At 50.4% G+C, this 24,643-nt stretch overlaps 5 non-coding genes across 5 annotated transcripts; 1 reads left to right on the forward strand and 4 right to left on the reverse strand.

Moving 5' to 3' along the window:
- Positions 1-3,968: 3,968 nt before the first annotated feature.
- On the reverse strand, positions 3,969-4,042 carry TRNAI-AAU (transfer RNA isoleucine (anticodon AAU)). Its single transcript has one exon. It is a non-coding gene; the product is annotated as a tRNA-Ile (tRNA).
- A 107-nt stretch (positions 4,043-4,149) lies between these two features.
- TRNAM-CAU (transfer RNA methionine (anticodon CAU)) lies at positions 4,150-4,221 on the reverse strand. The gene has a single exon. It is a non-coding gene; the product is annotated as a tRNA-Met (tRNA).
- A 5,412-nt stretch (positions 4,222-9,633) lies between these two features.
- Positions 9,634-9,705, forward strand: TRNAG-UCC (transfer RNA glycine (anticodon UCC)). The gene has a single exon. It is a non-coding gene; the product is annotated as a tRNA-Gly (tRNA).
- Positions 9,706-19,821: 10,116 nt separating this feature from the next.
- On the reverse strand, positions 19,822-19,893 carry TRNAM-CAU (transfer RNA methionine (anticodon CAU)). The gene has a single exon. It is a non-coding gene; the product is annotated as a tRNA-Met (tRNA).
- A 1,425-nt stretch (positions 19,894-21,318) lies between these two features.
- TRNAS-AGA (transfer RNA serine (anticodon AGA)) lies at positions 21,319-21,400 on the reverse strand. The gene has a single exon. It is a non-coding gene; the product is annotated as a tRNA-Ser (tRNA).
- Positions 21,401-24,643: the final 3,243 nt, after the last annotated feature.

Here is a 24,643-nt window from a genome sequence, read left to right on the forward strand (position 1 = left end):
ATGGCGGAATCACAACATGTAGTCCTTCCAGTGATGCTAATGTGATTATTCATTTATAAAGTGTTACAAAACACTTTGCTTAATGTGCCAGGTTAAATGAGATTATTCTCTCCCTCATCTGGCATTGTTTCATCACTTGGTGTTAGCTACTTGCATGTATCTTAAACAAGGAAGTGGATTTGTTAGAACTTAAGTGTTGCCATTTATAATTCCAGAGCATATCTGGGGAGCGGCTGTGCCTGCTGTGGCCTTGGTAGCTCAGGGGCTGTTAGTGAAACCATTTCCCTGATTAAGAGAAAGTGCCTCCATTCTTTGTGGGGGATGGATGGTCATTCCTAAACTCCAGGAGATCTACTGAACCTAGTTCAACAGGTGCTCAGATCTCTTCCTGACCAAGAGAAAAAATGCTGAAGAGTACAATATGCTTTTGCACAAGTTTTTATGCAGAATATTAATAATGGTCAGATAATCCTACCTTACAGATTCCTCTTGAACAATATATCAGGCTAATTAAAAAGATTAGCCTACTTTTCTGCAACCCTGGCTAGGCCTGAGCTTTTGGTACTTAAGGAAGATGGTGTGTTCACAGCACATGGCAGTCTGAAGAGACTACTCCAGTGTGGGCTCTCCATGGACAGCAGTTCGTTCATGGAGTACCTGCTTGCCCTGGCAGGTGTCCCAGTGGATCTCTGCTGCAGCGGGGTCCTCTCCACAGCCTGCAGGGGACAACCTGCTCCATCATGGTGTCCTCCATGGACTGCAGGGGAATCTGCTTCAGTGCCAGGAGTATCTCCTGCCACTTTCTGCTCTGCCCTTGGTGTTAGCAGGATTGTTTCTTGTGTATTTCTTTTCCTCACTCTGGGTGGTGTTTTGTCCTTTCTTAAATATATTCTTACAGAGTTGCCACCGGCTTTGTTGATTGCTCAGCTGAGGCCACCCCTGTAGCATACATGCCTGCCCCCAGCCTTGCTGTGTAAACCCAATATACTCATCTGTAGACATCAGAAGTTTTCCAGGGGGGGAGTTAGAAATGGGAACAAAGTAGCTCATGGCTTGCACTAATGCACCTTGTAGCTGTGCTGTAGGAAAGGTATTAAAATGAGATAGCTTATTAACTTGTTTGTTTTGTTTGCAAGGCCTGGGTATCTCCTGTTCTGATCTTCTAAGAAAGTGCACCTATTCTCCCCGCCCTGAAAAAACTCTCCCCAAAGCACAAACTGGAGCACACCAGCTGGGAAGCTCTAACTTGAGTTTGCTAGTGAAAAAGAGCAACTGAAGGGCCGCTTTTTCTCTTGGAAATGGTCTTTGTCCCTAGAACAGGGTGAGCAGACTTGAGTTGCAGCTGAAACCTCTGTTCAGTATATTGACCCTCCTTGAGAGTAAAAGTACCTAACAAACATGGGTTTTGCCTGCATGTTCACTGCATCCTCTTTAACCAGTTCTATACTTGCATTTCTTTATCCCTCTGCAGCTTGGGATACCTCCTATGTTGTACCTAACCACCTGGCTCCAGGCCCCCACTGCATCCTCCTGAGCTCTAACGTATGCTCCTCAGCCTCCAGATCAGTGCTACTTCTCTCCTGATGTCTGGTTTCCCTGGGCAGGCTGTCCTGGTCTTCTTTCCCAAGTACCTAGCTGTATAAAGTGCTCAGTGCATGCTTTTGTATCCTGGTCCTTCAAAACAACTGCGGCAGGTGAGGCACTCCTGGAGCTGGAGTTGGTTTTGAACTTTTGCAGCACCTTGGTCTAAGGGGTTCTCTGCTGTGCCCTTCTGCCCGACTTTGGCTGCTTTCTGTGGTGTGACAGCTGGCTGGGTGGATGATGTATGAATTGTGGGGGTAGTTTTCCTTGCCTTCAGGAAGCCTTCCGGTGCGGTCTCCCAGAGTGACCCTGCCACCTCACAGAGGAGGTAGGCCAGGATGTGTGGACTACAGGATGAATGGAAAATTGGTTGAGCTGCGACAGAAAGTGCAGCTAAAGGATGCAGAAGGTGCTCCTGTGGTGTTGCAGCGAGGCGCAGCAGCTGGGGCATGGCTGAGCTGCAGCACCTTGGGGCAGTCCACCATGGCACCTCAGCCTCAGGGTTCCAGGGTACGAAGGGCCGAGGCAGTGCCAGCCCTGGCAAGGCACGGGGCTGTGAATCCTCTGAGGCTGGTGCAAGGGGCACTCTGGAAGGGACAGGACAGGATGTGGAGTGGGATGGGAGGTGTCAGGATCAGCTAGGGCTGGCATGGAGAGGAGCAAGAGAGGCCAGGGCTGGTAGGGGCAGGGGCTAACACTGGTCTTTCCTGCCTGGTTCACTCCCAAAACTGCTGCAGTGAGGGGAGAGGGAGCGATCAGGTTGAGGCTTTGTGCAGAAAGAAGTGGTGTGTTGGAAAAAGCACACACTTCCTGTTGGAAGGGTTTCTGTGGGGTGGCTCTTGCAGGGCATCCTCCATGGGTGCATCTCGGGGCTAGTGGATGCACGCAGGCTTCCCCCCAGGAGCATCCCCCAGGGCTGGGGTGCAGGCAGCCGCCCCATCCTGGCTCTATGAGACAGCATTAGGTTACGTGATTAAAGGCTCATCTCTGTGAATGAAGAGGAGCAGAGGGACAAGAGGTGGAGGAACCCTGGGAACCTCCACAGTGCCAGGGATCCCCTGACCTGGCTGCTCCCAGGGCTGTCCGGGGGCTAGGAGGTCACACCCATCATGATGATCCATGGGTGGCTCTCCTGATCACCTCTTGGACTGGGAGGGTGACTGCTTAGGGGTGAGGGGCACATTACAGGGCACAAGGAAGAGCATTTTGAATTGTACAAGACTTATTATGGGATGTTCAGGGGGAGGAACCAAACATGGGGAAAAGGAGGGATCAAGGTTCTTTGGGGGAGCCACAAATGTGGGAAAACAGAGGGATATGAAAAGGGCTGTATATCATCTCACTACCCATCTACCATTTTGGGGTGTATGTGTCTCCTGGAGATACACGGTCAGCCCTTGTGCTGGCTGAAGCTGGAGCCGTGGCAGCCTTGGCTGCGTTGGCTGCTGGATTGGGCAGCACCTGGCAGAACATCCCAGAGGTGTTACACAGAGGATATTGGTGCAGGCTCGCAGGCATGAAGAACTGTTAACAGTGTCTGCAACTGGTGGCATACGTTGGGTCTAATGATAAACGTTTATTATAGGAAAAAAATAAAAAAGAAAGGGACAAAGTGGGAGGAAGGGAAACCTCTCCCCAGAGGCTAGTTGGCATGAGAAGCACTGAGTTCCCAGATGAGCAGCAGACTTGGTCTCTCCTCCAGTGCAGCAAGCTATGATGTATTTTGTGTGTTTTGCTTGATCCCATTTGTGATGCTATTCAGGTGCTTAATCAGGTGTATGTGTTGCACACTGACTAGTCACTGACTTTCTGTTCAAAGCTGTTTTTTGACAATTCTTCACTGCTTAAATGGGCACCATTGGTTGTAGTGTGCAGTGAAGTTTGTCCTTTGAATATGAGCAAAAACCTGCAAAAGAAGGAGTAGGGAAAGCATGGGGGGAGACTAGAGGGTGAAGCTCTCCCAGGGGACCAACCCCCGGGCTGAGGGGTTCAGGCAGGACCCCTGTTGGAACATCTCCAAATGCAGGCACGGAGGGCAAGTACAAATGCCTCTAAACAGGCAGGGGTAGAAGTGTGGCAGTGAGTGGTAGAGTGGAAGTCTTCTGGGCCCATAACTCAGAGGTCTATGGCTCTAAAACCATCCTCTGCTAATCGGCAATAGGTTTTTCCATCCTCTGGCTTGGTTTTTTTTGTTGTTTGTTTTGGCTTGCTTCCACACATGCCCTAGCTTGCATGGCCCGGGCGAGAGCCCTGCGGGTTGCTGCACGATCACTGTCCAGCGCTGGGCGAGGTGAAAGGGAGGGCCGGGCCGGGCCGGGGAAACCAAGCCAACTAACTCGCATTCAAAAACAAAAAAAAAAAATCCGAAACCGAAAGGAAAACAGGTATGGCCCGTACGGGGATCGAACCCGCGACCTTGGCGTTATTAGCACCACGCTCTAACCGACTGAGCTAACCGGCCCATCTGCCAGGGGTTTTTCGGCGCCGGCCCAACTCTCCTGCCGACCCTGTGCGGCAGCTAGTAGCCGCCCCCGTCGCTGGGAAAAATGACAATAAATAAAAATTGTCTAGCAGAGGATGGTTTCGATCCATCGACCTCTGGGTTATGGGCCCAGCACGCTCCCGCTGCGCCACTCTGCTGCTATAAGTGAATAGTTTCATCCCATCTTCCGGACGTCAGCCGTGGGGGCTGCTCCCACGGGAGGCTCTGCCCACCCCCCATTTCTGGGGGATGCTGCAATGGGGGCGTCCTGCAGGACTGGGTGAGCAGTGATGGTACATTCATCCTAGCAGCATGCACATCTCATGCCAGGTGATGTTAACAGCTCTGCTGTCCCCCTAGACTGGGTGGCTATGAGTGAAGGCACCACAGTGTGTGGCTGTCCCGTCTGCTGTGAGAGCTCTGACCTTCTCCCGGGGACTGGAGATGAAGTCCCCCACCTGAAAGCTGGAAAAGCCCACCTAGAATCTTCTATTATTCAGCCTGCCTGGCAGGAGCTGCCATTGACCTGTTGGATACAACTGCCTATACATAACATTTTGGAAAAACAGGCATGTATCCTGTAGTGAATATAAAAGAATGAAGGTGGGTGGGGTTTTTTGCACAAGTTTCTTACAAATTTGGGGGCCTGGTTTGCAAAACTGCTGGCAGTTGGGAGACAAATATTTTTGGAAAAAAGCAAAGAACATAAAGCCTTGGACCTGGGCTATGCAGCACATTACATACCTCACATCTACATCAAATAGCATCAGTGTCTTCACACCAGCTCTATAGGAGCAAGAGTCAGGCACAAAAGGAGGACACTGTCAGCCACTCATTTTGGAGAAGCTGAGGCTGTCACCCATGTGCTTACCCAGCACAGAGCCTGTCTGGCCTTGTGGTGCGTTTCTGGCAATGACTGCCTGCCTTCCTCTCTCCACTCCCATGTCCCAGTTCCAATGGGTGCAAGGGGGTGGAGTGGGCCTCCTGGGAATTAGTGTTATGCCACATTGGTGGTATACCATTTTTTTGGCTAAGCCCTTTCCTTTTCTTGTGTCCTGGGATGACAGTCCCCAGGAGTTGCTGACCCTGTCAAGGTGTTCCTGTCTTGTAGCGCATCTCTGCTTCAGGCATCTTGTTAGATTTTATCGACAGACTCAACTGCTAGCATCCAGTCAGTGTGCTGATGCCAAAATCAGGCCTGTCACAAGTCACAGCTCTGTCCCCTGGTCCTGCCTGCTTAAGCCACCTGGGTGTGCAGGACCTGCTAGGGCACTGGGATAAGAAACAGCAACACACCATCTCACAAATGCTTTGCCTTGATCTCCCAAAGAGGTCATCCAAGCACCCAACAAGGGCTCATGAGAGGTACTAGCTAACCTAGCTCATGGGGCCCTTGCTGCCTGGTGAGAGTTTGTAGCTCGCCCTACGGCGGTACTGAGGTGTGTACTGAGGCTGTGCTCAGAGAAAGGGACCTCTCATGTTTGAGCCATGTCCAAGTCTGAGAACTGGGCTACGGCAGAAGGTGCAGATGGCATGTAAGGGCATGCTATTTGACCTTGAAGACAGTCAAGTAGTGGAGCAGGTCATGCAGGGAGGTTGTGCAACCTCTGTCCTTGGAAGTTTTCAAGACCCAGCTGTATGAAGCCCAGAATAATGTGGGCTGACCTCAAAAGCTGACCCTGCTTTGGGGATGAGGTGGGACTAGAGAGCTTCTAGGGTGCCCCCACTCATCTCAGGGTTGGTCTCAAGAGCTGTGTCCATATGCTCTGCTCACCTGTGGCATCTAAGGCAAAACTAGCCTTAGAAGTTATCAATTTATATGCAGAAAGTTAGGAGTGATTAGTCCAGTATCAGCACCCTGTAAAGTCCACAATTTCTGGAGGACTGTATTTGACACTAAAATCTCAAAAAAATAATTACTGTTGACTTATGAAGCTTGTTTCAAATCGCCACCTCAGTAATATTGATATTAACATTGACATCGACATTGACACTGACATTGACATTAACAAATATTAACACTATTGCTCTTTGCAGTTCACTGTTCTGCCCAAACATAGCATAAGCTTATTTATCAAAATGTAATTTACACATACAAAAAAAAAAAAAAAAAGAAAGAGGATTTAGCATCTTTCTGTAAAGATAAACACCAATCCAACCTATTTTCTCAGTTATGTCTGATATGAACATGTGCAATGTATCTCTCAAAAATAAAGTCACGGACATTGGGGTGCAAGAACTTACAAGACTGAGACTGAGGAAGTTTACAAGCAAGGCTGAAGGAGACCAAAATTTGAGCCTTGCCACATGAAAATAAGACAATCAGCCACCCATTGGTCCCATCTTAATGGGACCAGATTTTTGTGTTTCCTTTCTATCCTTGAAATCATATATGGGGGAGTAATCTAAAGTGTCTTTAGGTAGCCATGGTTCCACAGGCTTCAGTGAATTTCTGACATTTTAGAGCAGGCTGTGACTGCTTGTTGTATACAGGAGCACAATTCTACATAGAGGCCTTTGAGACCTCATCAGCAAGTCTTCAGACCATTCCTTAAAGGGTCCTGTCTCTGGATGACTGCAGGACTGACTTTTTTGTTTTTTCTCCCTTGCCATGTTAAACACTGCTGTCATGTTTCTAGGTAATTCTAAGAGCTCTGTGGCCCAGCACTTTCAGCACTGACCTGGAAAACAAAATTTCTAAAAATGTGATCATATTATCTGAGCTGCAGATAGATAACAAGGGCTTCAGGTCTGCTTGTCATGCCATTTTGAGGGAGGCAATATGGGCAAGAATGATAATATCCAATCAATAATTATTATTATGGCAAGTCCTGCACAGATTTTGTGCATAGTGCAGGAGCAGGATGGGTGCTGTGACTCAAACCCAGCAGAAGCTCCAATAACTGCTATTGCTTCTTTTCTTGTATCTAATAAGGGAGATAAGGAGGGGGGATAAAGACTGGAGGAAGCCAGATCCCACAGAAAGAAACTTTAGTGCCTGAATTCACAGCATGTAGAATAAAGATCTACTATGGTGAATGCAGTCCTGGGTGCAGTTCAGCTGATGAAAGCTGTAGGTGTCGTTGAGCTGTCCATGCCATCACAACCTAAAGGGCTACCTGGCCTATGGCTGTGTACATGTCGTGACTGTGTGTTTGTAAGATTCCATAATGCACAAGGATATAGAGGCTTTATCCTCAAAGTTTCTCTACTTTTATTACAGATTACCACAAATAGCAGAAAAATCAGCACTAGCAAATATCCCTGTGATTAATAAAGCAAATATAGCTCTATATCAAGCTATTAAAAATTATTACCAGCAATCAATAGTATAGCAGCAATCAATAATAATGGCAATAAATAATAGCAACAATCAATAACAGTGACAATCAATAACAGTGACACAATAATAGCAGCAACAAATGTATATATAAAACTACAAGTTACTAAAAACTTACCACTAGTAAAGAAAACCTATCAATATTATATACGGTGGGTTGATCCTGGCTGTATGTGAGCTGCCCACCAAAGCCACTCTATCATTCCCTTCCTCAACTGTGCAGGGGAGAGATAAAATATAATAAAAGGTTCATGAGTCAAGATGAGGACAGGGAGATCACTCAGCAATTACCATCATGGGCAAAACAGACTCAGCTTTGGGAAATTATTTTAATTTTTTAGCAATCAAATCAGAGTAGGATAATGAGAAATAAAACAAACTCTTAAACCACCTTCCCTCCACCCCTCCTTTCTTCTCAGGCTTGACTTTACTCCCTAATTCTCTATCTACTCTCCCTGAGCAGTGCAGGGGTATGAGGAATGGGGGTTGTGGTCAGCTCATCAGATGTTATCTCTTCTGTTCCATCTTCCTTGGCGGAGGACTCCTCAGACTCTTCTCCTGCTCCAGAGTGGGGTCCCACCCATGGCAGACAGTCCTCCACAAACTTCTCCAATGTGGGTCCTTACCACAAACTGCAGTTCTTCAGAAACTGCTCCAGCCTGGGTCCCTCCCATGGGCCACAGTCCTTCAGGAACTGCTCCAGCATGGGGTCAAGTGCTGCCAGCAACTCTGCTCCAGCCTAGGCTCCTCTCTACATGGGCCCACAGGTCCTATCAAGAACTTGCTGCAGCGCAGGCTTCCCATGGGGTCACAGCCTCCTTTGGGCATCCCCCTGATCTGGCATGGGGTCCTCCACAGGCTGCAGGTGGATATCTGCTCCACCATGAACCTCCATGGGCTGAGGGGGACAGCCTGCCTCACCATGGTTTTCACCACAGACTGCAGGGAAATCTCTGCTCTAGCACCTGGAGCACCTTCTCCTCCTTTTCTTCACTGACCTGGGTGTCAGCAGAGTTGTTTCTCTCACATATTCTCACTCCTCTCTCCAGATGCAATTGCTCTTGTGCAGTAACTTTTTTTTCTTCTTACATAACCCAGAGGTGTACCACTGTTGCTGAAGGGAACCTTGGCCAGCAGCAGGTCTTGGAGCTGGCTGGCATTGGCTCTGCTGAACACGGGGGAAGCTTCTGGCAGCTTCTCACAGAAGTCACCCCGTAACCCTCCCTGCTACCAAAACCTTGCCATGCAATCCTAATACAATATAACAGCATATATAAATACGATAGGTCACTTATATGCACTAAACCAGTCACAGAAGGTTGGACAAACCAATCTTAGAAGGGGATCCAACCATCTTAGAAGTGGGAGGACAAACCACACTGACCCTACAAGTGGGTTCAGAGAGGGAGCAGATAAAATAACGGAGCATCACTTCAAAAGTGATCCTACCATGGAGTTTGGGGTGAGCCAGGTGTCCCTGGTGAGCATCCACAATTGTGTAGAAAACTTGTGCAGAGGGCTCAGCCTGTTTAGCAAAAGGAAAAGTATATGCAGAGCACAGGTTGGAGGAAGGGAAAGAAGCATGAGCACAAGTGGCACAAGTGCTGGTGCTGGCAGGACCCGAGAGGTCCCAGCTGAGGTGCTGGGGAGAGCAGAGTGTCACAGTGGGAGCATGCTGGGTCCATAACCCAGAGGTCAATGGATCAAAATCATCCTCTGCTAAATGATTTTTTCCCCTTGCTCCAGCAGCAGCTGCTGCCTCTTCCTTGCATCTGTCAGCAAGTTTTAGCCTGCACTTCTGTTCTCCAGCTCCCTGCGCACCCATGGCCATGACTCTCCTGTTCCCTCAGCGCCTTCTCTCCACCATCGCCATCTTCTCCTCTCTTTGTGATCTTAGCAGCCAGCGCTACCAAAGAGCCTCTTAGCATGGCAAACTGGTCTGTGTGGAGCGGAAGGCTTCATCACTAGCGCCCCCAAAAGCACCACCGGCACTCACACAGGTACTCACAGGACAAGGTTTGTCCAGTGTCGCGCTCCAATCCAGGGCACTCCCTGATGCTGATCTTCCTAGTCAGTGGCTACTGCAGCTTGAGGTTTTGTAGTCAACATCTCACACATACAGAAACATATATATTCTGCAGTACCTTATGGTAGTATGCATGCAGGACACTGGAAAGAGGAGGCCAGGCAGCCTGTGAACTGAAGGAGCAGGAAAAATACATACGTAGTTGCGTTGGTGGTATAGTGGTGAGCATAGCTGCCTTCCAAGCAGTTGACCCGGGTTCGATTCCCGGCCAACGCATGCAGCTTTTTATTTATCAAGCCTCCACAGCGCCTTGCCCCTGGTGCTCCGAAATCGCCTGCCCAGCTTCCCCCAGCAAGTTGAGCCCCCACCAGTAAGGAAGTACAGCACAGAGCCGCGGCATCTCGCTGTGAAAGCCACGCTTGCAAGGCATATAGCTCTACCCTGCTCCTCCCAGTGGGTCTACAGCCTCTGACAACACCTATGTCTCCCCCAGTCGAAGCATCTGTGCATGCTCTCAGGTTTGTAAAGGGGGGGGATATCCTCAATCTTGTCTCTGGGTCCCACAAGAACAGCCCCGGACCTTGTAAACTGTATTGTGCAACCCCAGACAGTTGTGATCAGAGCAGCACTGAGGTAGCCCTGTAACCCCTAGGTGAGAGGTTACAACCTCTACTCTGGTCCTCTATTCCCTGCCATGATACATCTGCTTTCCTGGGCATGCTTTCTCTTCATCCCTGGTTCTCCCCATTTTCTCTACCAAGGATCCCAGATGCTGCTGCTAGTGAGAAGTACTCATACAGCGTTAGCTGATTGGGGCCCTGGAGGACACCTTGCTGAGACCAATGTATTCTTCCTGCTGAAGTGGCTCCAGGCTAGGATCTTCACTGTGGTGTCGGTACAGGAGCCAGAGGAAAGGGATTTTTGGTCTGGCCCAGAGCTGGACCTGTTGCTGCTGCTTGTGGCACTTGGCAAGAAAAGCATGCTACCGTGGCAGGTCAAAGATGAAGATCAAGTATGCCTAGGTGGGGACCAAGGCTGCGTATGCAATTTGGCGATACAGTGGGAGGATGCCCGCTCTTTAGATAATGTCTCAAAATCATACTGGAGTGACTTTGCTCTCCATCTTTCTTCATCTTTTCCATCTCCCCAGTGCTGGCTGGTCAAATGTGGAGTTTCATGCCCTTCAGAGGGAATGCTGGTATGTACAATGTCTGTGTTCAGAGCACAGCATTATTTCCTCTATAGCACTCTTTCCTGAAAACAGACAATGGTACACACTGTAACTTGGATTGAAATACTCTGCTTAACAACCAAGACTGCAGGTCTCACAGACACTATATCCACAGCGCATGTGCAAGGCCACTAACCTACCTTATCCAGGCTCTGGCATTGCAGAGGCATCCTGAGTTTTACTGGAACTTGATGTAATGATGTTTCTGGTAACTCAGAAGTAAACCCCCCTCAATTCTCTTGCAGCTTATGGCCTGTGGTCCAAGGGAAACACAGGGAGTCCCTTACAACTAGACTCTTTAACTCAAGGGGATGAAGTTTCTCAAGTCAGTGATTACAGGGTTCCCTAAAGCAAAAAAACCAATGTTCTTTGATGTGCTGACAGTCAAAAATCAGTCTGGGCAGTGGGGTTGTATAGAGGGTTCAGGTTGGCAGAGTATTTGCAAACTCCTACTCCATCATCAGCAATGCTACAATCAGGTGGAATTGCAAAGAGGGGGTTTGTGATCGCTCAGTTCTCTGCTGAAATGCCCACCCTAATCCATCTTGCAGTCACACTGACTATGCCTAGAGCTGAAAACCAGCACTTACCCGCTTTTGACTCCATCTCCATCCCCTGGAGTTTATTCCCACAACACCAAGGAAAGAGGGAATTTTAATGGCAGTTTTTCATACAAAGGTTGCAAAAAACAGTTGAGAGGACCAGTCAAAGGGTCTGTGTTCACATTCACACCTGACCAACTGGGACACTGGTCTTTGACCACCCTCACAGTAAAACAGGATTACTGTGTGTGGCATTTCTTGTATTTCTGCCTCTGTCAATTGCTTCTTGCCCTGCCCCTAGGCACCACTGACAAAAGGATGGCTCTGATGTCTGTCTGTCCCCTGTCCCATCCCAGGTGTTTAGAGATGTACATAAGGTGCCCCCTTTGGCCTTCCCTTCCCCAGACTCACCAAACCCAGCTCTCCCAGCCTGTTCTTGTACGGCAGATGAACCAAGTCCTTGATCACCCCAGAGTTGCTTTGGTAGGGCTGACAGAGCCCCTAGCTGTGTGCAGAAATGGGAATCAGATACACAATGACAGCCATGGATTCCCTGTAAAGGGCACTTGGTATGCAGATATCCAGGTCTCCTGCAGAGGAAGGAAACTTTGCAGAAGGCTTTCCACTTGCTGCTGGGAGCAGATTGGACCAAGAGAGAAAGCAGAAGTGAGAGCATTCCATCAGAGGAAGACATGTACCTATCGCCGAGTTCATGGACCTCAAGCTGCAGTGACTGTTGAGAGGTTTAGGTGGCATAGTATTTGAGGAGAGAAATGCATCCATCTGTGAGACTAAACAGTGACACTGGATATTCCTTCATTCTTGGTTGCATGCTTGCATGTAGAAGCATTTGGATTACCCTGAGCAGCTTGGGTACTTTTCTCCTCCAAAACACCTGTGAGTAGCAAGGTGCATCAGCAAAAAGCAACAAGGTATAAAACCTGACTTCCAGATGCAAAGATTCTGACAGAGATTCAGGCCCAGAAAGGCAACCTGACCCTGCATGTTTCTGAAAGATGTCCTCCACAACTCAGAAGAGTGCACATGTCCATTTTTCTTGCCACCTCTGGAAGTGTTGCCATCTCAGCCCAGTTCATAAGATTGTTTCTGTCAGGGCAGTACTGGCAGAGGAAAAGAGATCAGCTGTGAAATGCTTTGAGTGATGGAAGTCAAGGCTGACATTGAGAGCTATCACAGGGCCGTGATCATCAGGTTGCAGACTCGTGCTCCATTCTCCTGATGTTTTTTAGTCTTTCTCTTGCCTGCTTCCTTATTTCTAGTGTTTTGGAATAAGTTCAGGGAGCTCTGTTTGCAACTGGTGGCAAGCTCAGGACAGAAGGACTGCTCTCCCTTGCAGAGCGAGTAGCTGACTGAGGGAGGAGGAGAACAAACCACCACGAGTCTCCAGCGATGCTGCACGAAGTCTTTAATGAGAAGGAGGAAATGCAGTGGCACAGAACAGACTCCAGGACATATGTCTGCAGGGTTCAGGGAGGTACAGAGGGAGAATGGCCCATTTCCCAAGGCCAAACTCCACACAAAGCGTTTGCCTTTTCCCATTCTGCTCTACCTGGTGGCAATCCCAGGCCACCAAGAGCAGTCCCTAACTCCAGCACCCTCCTCCCTCTCATCAGGAGATTCAGCAAAGTAGAAGAGAATGAGCCCTTTCTCGAGGGGCTCAGAGAAAACCAGTTTATGAGCCAGAGGAGACACCGCGGGGGGTGGGGGGGGTTGGGGTGGGATGCTGCCATACAGCGAGGAGCAGCAGGCACAGGTCCATCCTGCCAGGTGGGATAAGGACACCCGGCCTGCCTTTAAGGCAAGGGAATGCTCGAGCTGCTGCAGGGTTTCTGTCTTCCTTCCCGCTCCAAAGGGGGTGATCCGCCATCTTCAGCAGTTCAGACTGCAGCGGGGGATAGGCAGACACAGCCCTGATCCCCCCAGACCAAAGGAGCCCCCAGAAGAGATGGGAACCCCCCCAGCGCTGAGGGAGCTCCCAACAGCAGCTGACAGAGAGGATCCCACGGCTGTGCTCTGAGGGAAGGAGGTGAGGATGGGGCCCGGCAGGGTCACCACCACCGGGGAGGCCTCAATGGCCACGGTCGAGTCTGCACAGCGGGCGACACAGGGCTCACTGCAGCTGCTTGCAAGAGGAGTTGGGCCAGAAGCGCCGCAGGGGCGTGGAGGACAGGGTCTGAAGCAAGACATCTCTCGGTGAGGGAGGCAAAGCTGAAACACAGAGCAGACAGTGAGCACGAACCTCGGTATCGGTCTGCCCTTCCTTTCCTCAGCTCTCTCCGTGGACACGCTTTGGTTTAAAAACGGACAGCGTGCCTACGTGTGCCACCACCCTCATTGTGCCCTGCAAGTGGCACGGCACAGGAAGGCTGACTCACTTTTGGAATAGGAGCCAGCAGAGTGGGTTTCAAGCACCTGTGGAAAGACTGATCGTACCCCATCTCCAGAAAAAACATTGTGCTGAAGAAGGTGCTGGATGCACTGGGGCATTTGGTTAGAGACCATCTGCTGGTGGCAGAAGTTCTGTTGGGCAGACCTCCCTGCCGCTGAGCCCCATTGATCCCCTTCTGCTGGAAAGAACCCCCCTCCTCTTCCCCAGCCAGCCCCATCAAAAGGGAAAGAGGTGACAGCCCTTAAAGAGTTCTACTGCAGGGCCAAGCTGAGGCAGCCCAAGGATCAACCTGAGTAGCCACCGTGACAGCCATTCAGCCCACAGCGAGAGATGGAGTGGACTCAGGCTTACCTCGTTCCTCGAGGAGAGGCAGGCAAGAGAGGAGGATGCAGGGCCTGGAGCAGCGCAGGCTTTTATGCTGTGTCCCAGGGCCCTGGGGGGCCACTGACATTCCTTCCTCATGAAGCATCTGAAAACCCAGTAGCTATTGCTTGCTGAGGCTTTGTTGGTGATTAAGCCCTTGCCTCTTTCATCTGATGTGTTTTGCTCCCGCTGCTTCATAACACTTTAGAATCATAGAAGGAGTCATGGGATGGTTTTGGGTGCAAGGGACCTTTAGGAACATCCACCTCTGACCTTCTGCCTTAGGCAAGGCTACTTTTACACAAATGAGGCTGTTCTCAGGCCCATCCATCCTGGCCTTGAACATTTCCAGGGAGAGGGCATCCACAACTTCTCTGGACAATCTTTTCTAGTGTCTCACCACCCTCATAAAGAATGAATTTCTTCCTAATGTCTAAAATAAATCTACCCTCTTTAGGTTTAAGACCTTTAGCCCTCATCCTATCACTAGACCCCCTGATAAATAGTCCCTCCCCATCTTTCCTGAAGGTCTCTTGGGAGCCTTCTTTTCCCTAGGCTAAACAACCCCAGCCCCCTCACTCTGTCTTCACAGGGGAGGTGCTCCAGACCCCTCATCATCTTTGTGGTCTTCCTCTGGACTTGCTCAAGCAGGTCCACATCTTTTCTGTGCTGGCGGCCTGAGAGCTGAACCCAGTACTCCAGGTGGGGTCCCACAATAGCAGTGAAGAGGGGCAGAATCCCCTCCCTTGACCTGCTAGCCACACTGCTTTTGATACAACCAGCATTGTGGGCTGTGAGCACACATTGCCAGCTCATAGTCATTTTTTCATACACCAATACCCCCAAGTCCTTCTCTGCAGGGCTGCTCTCAATCCACTCATTGCCCAGCCTGTATCCACATTTGGGATTGCCCCAACCCCGGTGCAGGACCTTGCATTTGACCTTGTTGAGCTTCATAGGTTTGACATGGGCCCAGCTCTCTAGCCTGTCAAAGTTCCTCTGGATGACATCCCTTCTCTCTAGAGTATCAACCACACTGCTCAGCTTGATGTCATCTACAAACTTGCTGAGGGTGCACTCAATCCCACTGTCTGTGTCCCTGACAAAGATGTTAAACAATACTGGTCCAAATATGCCCCTGAGGGACACCACTCATCACTGGCTTCCACCCGGGCATAGACCTGTTGACTGCAACTTTTTGAGTGCAACCATCCAGCCAATTCCTTATCCACAGAGTGGTCCACCCATCAAATCCATGTCTTTCCATTTTAGAGACAAGGATGTTGTTCTGGACAGTATCAAATGCCTCACACAATTAGATGATGTCAGTTGCTCTTCCCTTATCCTCCAGTGTTGTAACACCACCACAGAAGGCCAATGTTTGTCAGGCATGATTTGCCTTTATGGAAGCCACATTGGCTGTCATCAATCACATCTTAGTTTTCCATGTGCCTTAGCATAGTTTCCAGCAGGATCTGCTCTGTGATCTTGCTGGGCACAGAGGGAAGACTGAGCAGCCTGCAGTTCCTGGGTCGTCCTTTTTTCCCTTTTAAAAATGGGGGTTATGTTTCCCCTTTTCCAGTCACCAGGAATTTCACCAGTTGCCACGACTTTTCAAGTTTAATGGATACTGGCTTAGCAAATTCATCTGTGCACATCACATGTGCACATTCAGGTTCCTTAGATGGTGTCAAATCCGATCTTCTCCTGTGGTGGGTGGTACATCATTCTCCCAGTCCGGACCTTTGGATTCTGTGAATTGGGTTGTGTCACTAGAGCACTTGCCAGTGAAGACTAAGGCAAAAAAGTTTCTGAGTACCTCTGTCTTCGCCATGTCGGTTGTAGCCAGGTCTCCCATTTCACTCACTGTGGGTACAGTTACTTTCATCTTCCTTTCTTGTCCTGTGTACCTGAAGAAACCCTTCTTGTTATCTTCCACATCCCTAGCCAAGTTCAGCTCCAGCTGTGCTTTGGCTTTCCTGATCCCCTCCTTGCGCTCCCTGGCCATTTCCCTATAATCGCCCCAGGATGTGTATCCCTGGCTCCGCTGCCCATACATTTTGGTTTTGTGGTTTAGTTTGGCTAAGAGGTCTTTATTTAGCCAAGCTGGACTTCTGCCCCCCCTGCCTGACTGCTTTCACATTGGTGTTGAGAGCTTCTTGTACCCTAAGAAAAATGCCTTTCAGCATCTCCCACGTCTTGTTTGCTCCTTTATCTCTGAAGGCAGTTTCCTAAGGGATCGCACACACTGGATCCCTAAACAGCTGACAGCTTTCTTGTGTGAGGTTTAGGGCTGTGCCTCTACTTTTGCCCATCCTGTACCCCTCAAGACTGAGAATTCTACCAGGGCATAATTGCTGCGGTCCAGGCTACCTCCACTCCTGACCTCACCAGTAAGGTCTTCTGTACTAGTAAACAACAGTTCCAGCAGTGCCTCTCCTCTGGTCGAGCTCTCCCTCACCTGTGCTAGGAAGTTGTCCTTAATATATTCCAGAGGTTTCCTGGACTGCTTGCATTTTGCTGTGCTGCTTTTCCAGAACAAGTCTAGGTGGCTGAAGTCCCCTATCAGGATCAGGGCCTGGCAAGCATGATGCTTCCTAACATTGAAACAATTCCTCTGTGTCCCAGATTCATAAGGCAAATTAACTCGGAGGTCACAGTCTAGAGACACACCTCTCCAGGGGTGTGGCAAAGCTCAATGGCAAAGAAAGATCGTTGTTGTCTGGAGGACAGTTCTTTGTGGGTGGGAGTGAGGGCCATGAGGACCTTGCTTACTCTTATCAGGTTCTGCCACAGCCTGTTTTTACCTCCCATGTGCCCAGTGAATGAAAGCAGATTCATAACAACAAAGAGCATACCAGAGGGTCAGACAGGTCTCTCTCAAGTGACTTCTCCACGGGATCTTGTGAGGGACTGAAAGAGTTAATGTGTGTTGATGTTCAAACATCCTGGTGAGACAGTCATGCTCAGCATAGCAAGGATAAGGAGCTGGCTCACACAGGATTTGGATCACACAGGACTCAGAGGGTGTGCTGGAGTGTGCACAGTTCTGTGCTCTGTCAGGTCCGGCATGGTAACACACCGTACAGGGCCAGAGGCTATTCAGAGTTTATTTGAGGAAGGGGCTCATGACCACCCAAAAGACCCTTTGCAACCACCCCCTACAATGCCGCCTGTGCAGAAAATCAGGAGGTAAATCCTCGAGGGGTGTAACTGGCGCAATTGAGAGGCAGGGACTAGACTATAAAAGGCACAAGCCAGGGAGCCATGTGCGTGTGTGCCCATCACCAGAGGATCAACCCACCCACCATTGTCAGCGTGGGGTCCAATGGTGCTGCTATCTTTCTTTTCCTGTCATTCTTTCCTTCCTTTTCTTTCCTTCTTCCTCCTATGGCTGTTTCTCAATAAGAGCCCTCCTTGCCAAGGCTTTTTACATTTTCCAAGTTCAAGTTAGCTTTGTTATACTTAAAATGTTTACTTGGTTGTTTGGTGTTGTTTCACTTAATTTAGCCGGGGGCAGGGGGGTGGGAATTTTTGAACCTTAGTTGCTCTCCTCCTGTCTCAGAGGCAGACTGCAACAAATCTCCACAGCCATATTCCCTGACAACTTGACCAGGCCCTCACACATGGGAGTTCAGCTTGGGAAGTGGAGAACCTCTTGGAAACAAGCAAATCAAGGCGTAAGAGGGTGATCAAAGAGATGCTTGTGTCCTTCCCTGAAGGAGACCCACACCCAAATTGACCTGTCTTGCTCAGCAAGATCTTCCCAGAGGCAAAAATCCTGGATGGCCTCCTTTTGAGGAGAGGGGAGGGGAGGGACTCAAAAGCTCACAGCCCTTTTTTCTGGGTCAGGAATGGGGTGGCCCATTCCATACATTTCAAACTACAAAGGGAGATTGGGTCAGTCTCCCAGAGCACCTGGGAGTCATCATGATGTGGAGAGTTGGGAAAAACCCTGAACTCCAGGCAAACATGAGTCATCCTGCTATGGACTTCAGTGGACATGGTGTCCCGGCCTCAGGCGTGCCAGGGATACCAGAGTTCATAGCCTCATCTATCCTCAAGTTCTGCTTTCTGTGCATTCTGTGATTCTGTGATTCTATGAACATTCATACACCAGCTGCCTTTGAAGGCATTGCCTTCTGGTGGCTGCTCAAGGGCCCATGAGACTCTGCACCCCAGAATACCGAGGTTTAGAAGGCACCTCTGGAGGGCCTATGGGATGACTTACGGCTACAAGCAGACCATGCAGTTGTTAAGAAGAAAAAGAAAAGAGCTCAGGGACAAGTTGTCTGGACTGTATGAAAAGTTTATTTGTGAAAAGGTTGTGATGATTGTTAAATCATTATTAAACCATCTTTAAGAAGGAAAAGAAGAAAGGAAAAAAAGGGGGGAGCTGTAGAAGAATTATAGAGGAATGAAGGCAGGTTAATTAACATTGATAATATACAGCTGTGGGCTGGCTTCAGGGGCAGTGGGTTGGCTGACGTGGATAAAGTGCAGTTGTGGCTGGTTCCTACTAGATAGTTAAAGAGCTCTAAGGGGTATAGAAGAGGAGTACCAGACAGAGACCTGGAAGAAGCAGAGGGAGGAGAGAGTCTCAGATGTAGGAGAGGCCCTGGGAGAACCAGAGAGATAAAGGGGGCCTAGATGAGGAGAGGCTGGCTGCATGAGGAGCCCAGAGAAGGAGGAATCTGGGCACAGCAGAGGCAAGAAGTAGGGTGGACTGGCCTGTAGAGGATGGAGAAACAGCACGGATAGTAGATGAACTTTTGAAACCTTGTGGAGGATTGGTGGCTGTGCTGGGGCAAGGTGTGGGAACTACTTATTGAAGTTAACCTGGTATGTGATGGTAAAAGCCTTGTTGTAGCAGGCTAGTTTTGATAGTGCTGCACCATGCAGTGGCGTGCATTAGGGAATGAAGAAAAGCACCAAGTGCAAGTCTGTTGCCTGAAGAGCCAGAGGTAACCTCACAGTCAAGGTCAGAGTGATCTTCTGGCCTATCAGGTACTCAGGTAGCAGGGAGCTCACATGCAGATACCCACGGCATCTTCCTGCTGCCAGCTTGTGAAGCACTCAAACAAGGAGGACTTCTGGAAGAGGACACCCTCGATTTGTTTTTGAAGGGTCGTGGCAATTGAAAGGCCATGGTGGGGCAAGGGAAGGAATAACTAACTCATCCTGTAACTCCAGCGTGGGTTCTCTCCATGCCACAAAACTCACAGACAGCTCAGTGTTGTGGAAGTGGCTGGATCTAGCTGTGTCCAGCACAGGGCAGCCCCTTATCTCTTTGCACAGAGGCCACCCTGCAGTGCTCTGTCTCCCTTCCACTTCCAAAACCTACCCACATATAATGGGCACAATACAGGGCCCACTGGGAACTCCTGCTCAGCTCTGCTCCTGGCTGGACCTGCATGAGGGCAGGGCAGCAAACAGACTAGGATGGGGAAAACCCTCCAGATGGTCAAGTTGATGGCACTGGTGCTTTCCAATGTAGCACCAGCCTTATCCTCTGCACCTGCAGGTTCCTGGAGGTCCCAACCTGTGGCTTTGAAGCTAGCATTTAAGCTGCCTGAAGGGAAGGGAGGAAACACTGTGTCCCCAGGATGCCCAGCTCCTTGTGGGGAGAGGTCTGCTTGCTGCTCCACACCCACAGCTGAGGGTCAGTTTGGGAGTGCTGGCTGCTACAAAGACAAAGGAGAAAGAAGGTGGCAGTGGCAGAGAGAAGGGACTGAGGGAACAGGAGAGACAGGGCTATGGGTGCCCAGAGAGACCTTAGAGCAGTGCAAGTTAAAACTTTCTGTGCGAAGGTGTCAGCTGTCAGGAGCAGGTTAAAAGAAACTCTGTAGCAGAGGATGGTTTCGATCCATCGACCTCTGGGTTATGGGCCCAGCACGCTCCCGCTGCGCCACTCTGCTCTCCCTGGTACTGCAGCTGGCACCTCCCACACCTCTGCCTAACACTCTCTGGCACTGGCCAGCACACATGTCTCCTTCCTTTCCTCTGTCCTGTACCCTCATCCAGGAAGTAAAATGTCTCCCAGGAAAGTTCACCTCCTGCGCCCCTGCAGTGGATAGTTCAATGGCCTTGCCTTGCCCTGCTTCTCACAATCTGCCCACAACCCTGGATGGGGACTTTCTCTTTGACCACCCAAGCTGGCTCTGCAGGGGCTGAAGCAAACCTTGGATTGAGGGGTCAACCTTATTACTTTGCATGGTGGACAGGAGTTGCTCTCCAATGAGCTTATGAGGGTGCACCCTGCTAGGAAATCCAGCTCTCCAAGGATTGTGAGACTACCTAGTGTCAAAGTCAGTCCTTTGGTTGCCAGGGAGGGAGACAAGGATGCTTTGCATAGAAGGACTGAGGGAAGTAATTCTTCTGTTTCAGCTGTGCACATCACAGTGCCCCAGCCTAATGCATGGAGGACCCAAACAGAGAGGAAAGCAGGGGGGTTGTATATTACACTACAGCTGTGTCAACCAATCAAATTACTTACGTTAAGGAGTGGGCTAATCAGCTACTATTGCTCATGAAATCAGCATGTGCTTGTCCTGTGCAAGTGTTGTGGCTGTACAGTCAGTGGGGTTTTAATCTTCACTGTTCTAAACCAATGACCCGTGCAGGTGGAGGGGATTTGTATGAGATTCAGGTTCATTGCTGTTATGACTGTGGCCTATGCCTGGTGATCTTTGGAAAAAGAAATCTCGTATTATTTTATTGTCTGTATGCTGAGTTCTCAGCCAGTGAGGGTCAGTTTAGGTTGGCTCTTCAAGTCAAGTTGGCCCTGAGTAAAAGCTCTTGGTCCTAGGCAGTGTCTCTTCCTCTAGGCAAGTTGCATAGCAGTTAGCATGTTGTTGCCTTTCACACCAGCTGTGTGGACCCTCCCTTGCCCATGCTGTGCTGTGCTGACTCACAGCTCTTAGCTCAGACCCTCCCTGGCATAGCCCTGACCCTGCTGCTCTCCAACAGCTGAGGGCTGCCCCTGCCACCGGGAAGCCTGCCAGAGAATACCCCCTCCTTTGTGCCTGGTCTGACCGACCAAATCTGCTGAGGGTGGAGGTGGTTCCCAGTCCCCCCAGGGCAGGGCTGTCCCATCCACACTGGGCAGTTGCCCAGCCTTAAATGCTGCTGCCAGGTGCCCCAGGAAAGGTCTGGGCAGGCTGAGCTGGTGGAGCCTTTTGGTGAGGGAGGATGTGGCAGGGGTGATGCCTGTTGGTTTGGGCATGCCAGTGGGAGCAGGACTTTATTGCTGACCCAGGAATTTCCAGGAGTGAGGACAATAGCTGTAGGTCCCGTGGTTGCAGTAAAGTCAATTCTGGGCAGCCCAAAAACAGACTCTGACCCGTAGTTGGCAGAATTCGAAACTGCGCAGGGAAACTCCAATGGATTTCTAGCCCATCACCTTCACCACTCGGCCACAACTACCTGCTCCAGCCCTTATTGACCTGCTGATTGGATGGATGACACCCAGCTCCCTGGCAGTTCCAGGGCAATGCTGTGCTCCAGGCCCTCCTGCTGTGAGCTTCACCAACCATGTGACATGTACCAGGGTTCCAGAGGCCTTTTGAGGCATAAGCCCAGTGGCTACAAATGCAGCTCCCAGTACCTTGTCCTCAGCCAGGCAGCTGGGATATGCTGCCACAGGGATGGTTTTGCTCCCCAACTGGTCTCAGCTGCTTCCAGGGAAGAAGTGAAGGCAGCTGTGTGGACACAAGCAGGGGGAGGTGGGATATTAGACCCCACTTAGTTGCTCATATTTATCTGAGGGGGACTCTAAGCCTGCTGTGAGCACGAGGGTGGGGGCACTGCTGCAGGGAAGACGGTGACCTCCCGGCAGCACCTCCAGCCTCTTGGGGATGCAGGGTAGTGTCAACCCTCAAGCAAAGACCACAACTGCCATGCAGGTTGCTGCTGCGTAGAGGGAATAGTTTGAGAGAGTGGGACAGATCCACAGAAAGGGCAAGGTGGAACCTGGTTGAGAAAAAGTGTGGAGGGGCAAAGGGATAATAAATGGGGGGTGTGGGTGATGTAGAGGGAGAGAGGAGAGAGTTTGTTTTGGTTAGATTGTTTTCTGCCAGCTCTGGCTAGCTTCGCCCAATGCCAGAGCACAGACCTAAATATTAGAAGATCCACAAAAAGCAGTAACTTACATCACTGGATGAAAGTAGATCCAATTCAGTTTTGGTGCTGGAGCAGGAAAATGGTGTTAAGGAGTTGGGATGGAGGTGGTACAAGTGGCAGTACCTTTCTGCAGGCAGGGCAAGGGTGGGAGGAGGTTGCAGAAGAGAGGGTGAGGATGAACAGGGGCTTGAGGAAGTGGGGGAGTGGGGGGGGTGGGGTGTCAGGGGTGTGTGTGTGTGTCTGGAAGAAGGAGGCCAGCCAGCCTATGAGGTGGAGGAGCAAAAGGCACCAGTGCCCACAGGTGCATTGGTGGAAGAGTGGTGAGCATAGCTGCCTTCCAAGCAGTTGACCCAGCTTCAATTCCTGGCCAGTGCAGCTGGCCTCTTCAGCCTGGCTCCACAGCTTCTTACACTTGCTGCTGGCAGGCTCTCCTGATGGAAAAATGCCCAGTTTTCCCCTGGGGTGTCAAGCCACTCCCCTCACCCCCTTGCTGCTTAAAGACAAATTAAGAGCAGTGCTTTCCACCTGTTGGGAAGGCATCAGGCTTGACTCATGACTGCAGTGGTGGTACAGTAGCCAGAAGAGTGGCTTTTTCAGTCTGGCACAGAACCGCACCTTCTGCTGCTGCTGCTTGCACCTGACAGGAAAAGCATGCTGGTGTGGTAGGGTACAGACAAACACCGAAAATGCCTAGGCGCTGGTAAAGGAACGGCATGTGCTTCATGAGGACAGCTCTGCAATTTGGCTGGGTGGTGAGAGGAGGCCTATTCTTTCTGTAATAGCTCAAAGGCCTGTATGCCTGATCTGAAGCCACCCTGGAGACACTGACCTGCCCTGTCCAGGCTCCGGAACTGCAGAGACACCCTGAAGTTTACAGGAATTGGATGTAACAATGCTCCTGGTAACTACGAACTGAGGTAGATTATTTCTCTTGCAGCTTATAGACTGTTGGCCAAGGGGAACAAAAGGAGCCTCTCAGAACTGGACTCTCCCCCCAGAGAAGATGAAGTTTCTAAAGTCTCTGATTCCAGGGTTGCTTAAAGCAAAAAGCAGTGTTCTTTGCTGTACTGACAGTCAAAAACCAGTCTGGATGGTGAGGATGCATATAGAGTTTGTCTTTCTCTCTCAGGAGTGCTTTTCTCCTTTACAGTCCATACCCAATCCCCTGGAATTTATTCCCACAACATCAATGAAAGAGAGAAGTGCTACCATGGCTGTTTGTCATACGGTTTTGTGAACAATGACTAGAGAAGACTGAAAAGGTAATTCACTAGGTCTGTCATAACTTTCACAAAGAACAATTGCACAACTGGCCCCACAGGGCTGTGATGACCAGGTTACAGGTTCACGGTCAATGACCCTGAAGATTTTTGGTGTTTTGGAATAAGTTCAGGGAGCTCTGTTTGCAACTGGTGGCAAGCTCAGGACAGAAGGACTGCTCTCCCTTGCAGAGCGAGTAGCTGACTGAGGGAGGAGGAGAACAAACCACCACGAGTCTCCAGCGATGCTGCACGAAGTCTTTAATGAGAAGGAGGAAATGCAGTGGCACAGAACAGACTCCAGGACATATGTCTGCAGGGTTCAGGGAGGTACAGAGGGAGAATGGCCCATTTCCCAAGGCCAAACTCCACACAAAGCGTTTGCCTTTTCCCATTCTGCTCTACCTGGTGGCAATCCCAGGCCACCAAGAGCAGTCCCTAACTCCAGCACCCTCCTCCCTCTCATCAGGAGATTCAGCAAAGTAGAAGAGAATGAGCCCTTTCTCGAGGGGCTCAGAGAAAACCAGTTTATGAGCCAGAGGAGACACCGCGGGGGGTGGGGGGGGTTGGGGTGGGATGCTGCCATACAGCGAGGAGCAGCAGGCACAGGTCCATCCTGCCAGGTGGGATAAGGACACCCGGCCTGCCTTTAAGGCAAGGGAATGCTCGAGCTGCTGCAGGGTTTCTGTCTTCCTTCCCGCTCCAAAGGGGGTGATCCGCCATCTTCAGCAGTTCAGACTGCAGCGGGGGATAGGCAGACACAGCCCTGATCCCCCCAGACCAAAGGAGCCCCCAGAAGAGATGGGAACCCCCCCAGCGCTGAGGGAGCTCCCAACAGCAGCTGACAGAGAGGATCCCACGGCTGTGCTCTGAGGGAAGGAGGTGAGGATGGGGCCCGGCAGGGTCACCACCACCGGGGAGGCCTCAATGGCCACGGTCGAGTCTGCACAGCGGGCGACACAGGGCTCACTGCAGCTGCTTGCAAGAGGAGTTGGGCCAGAAGCGCCGCAGGGGCGTGGAGGACAGGGTCTGAAGCAAGACATCTCTCGGTGAGGGAGGCAAAGCTGAAACACAGAGCAGACAGTGAGCACGAACCTCGGTATCGGTCTGCCCTTCCTTTCCTCAGCTCTCTCCGTGGACACGCTTTGGTTTAAAAACGGACAGCGTGCCTACGTGTGCCACCACCCTCATTGTGTCCTGCAAGTGGCACGGCACAGGAAGGCTGACTCACTTTTGGAATAGGAGCCAGCAGAGTGGGTTTCAAGCACCTGTGGAAAGACTGATCGTA

This window comes from Falco biarmicus, chromosome 7 (genome assembly GCF_023638135.1).
Source record: "Falco biarmicus isolate bFalBia1 chromosome 7, bFalBia1.pri, whole genome shotgun sequence".
Taxonomy (NCBI): domain Eukaryota; kingdom Metazoa; phylum Chordata; class Aves; order Falconiformes; family Falconidae; genus Falco; species Falco biarmicus.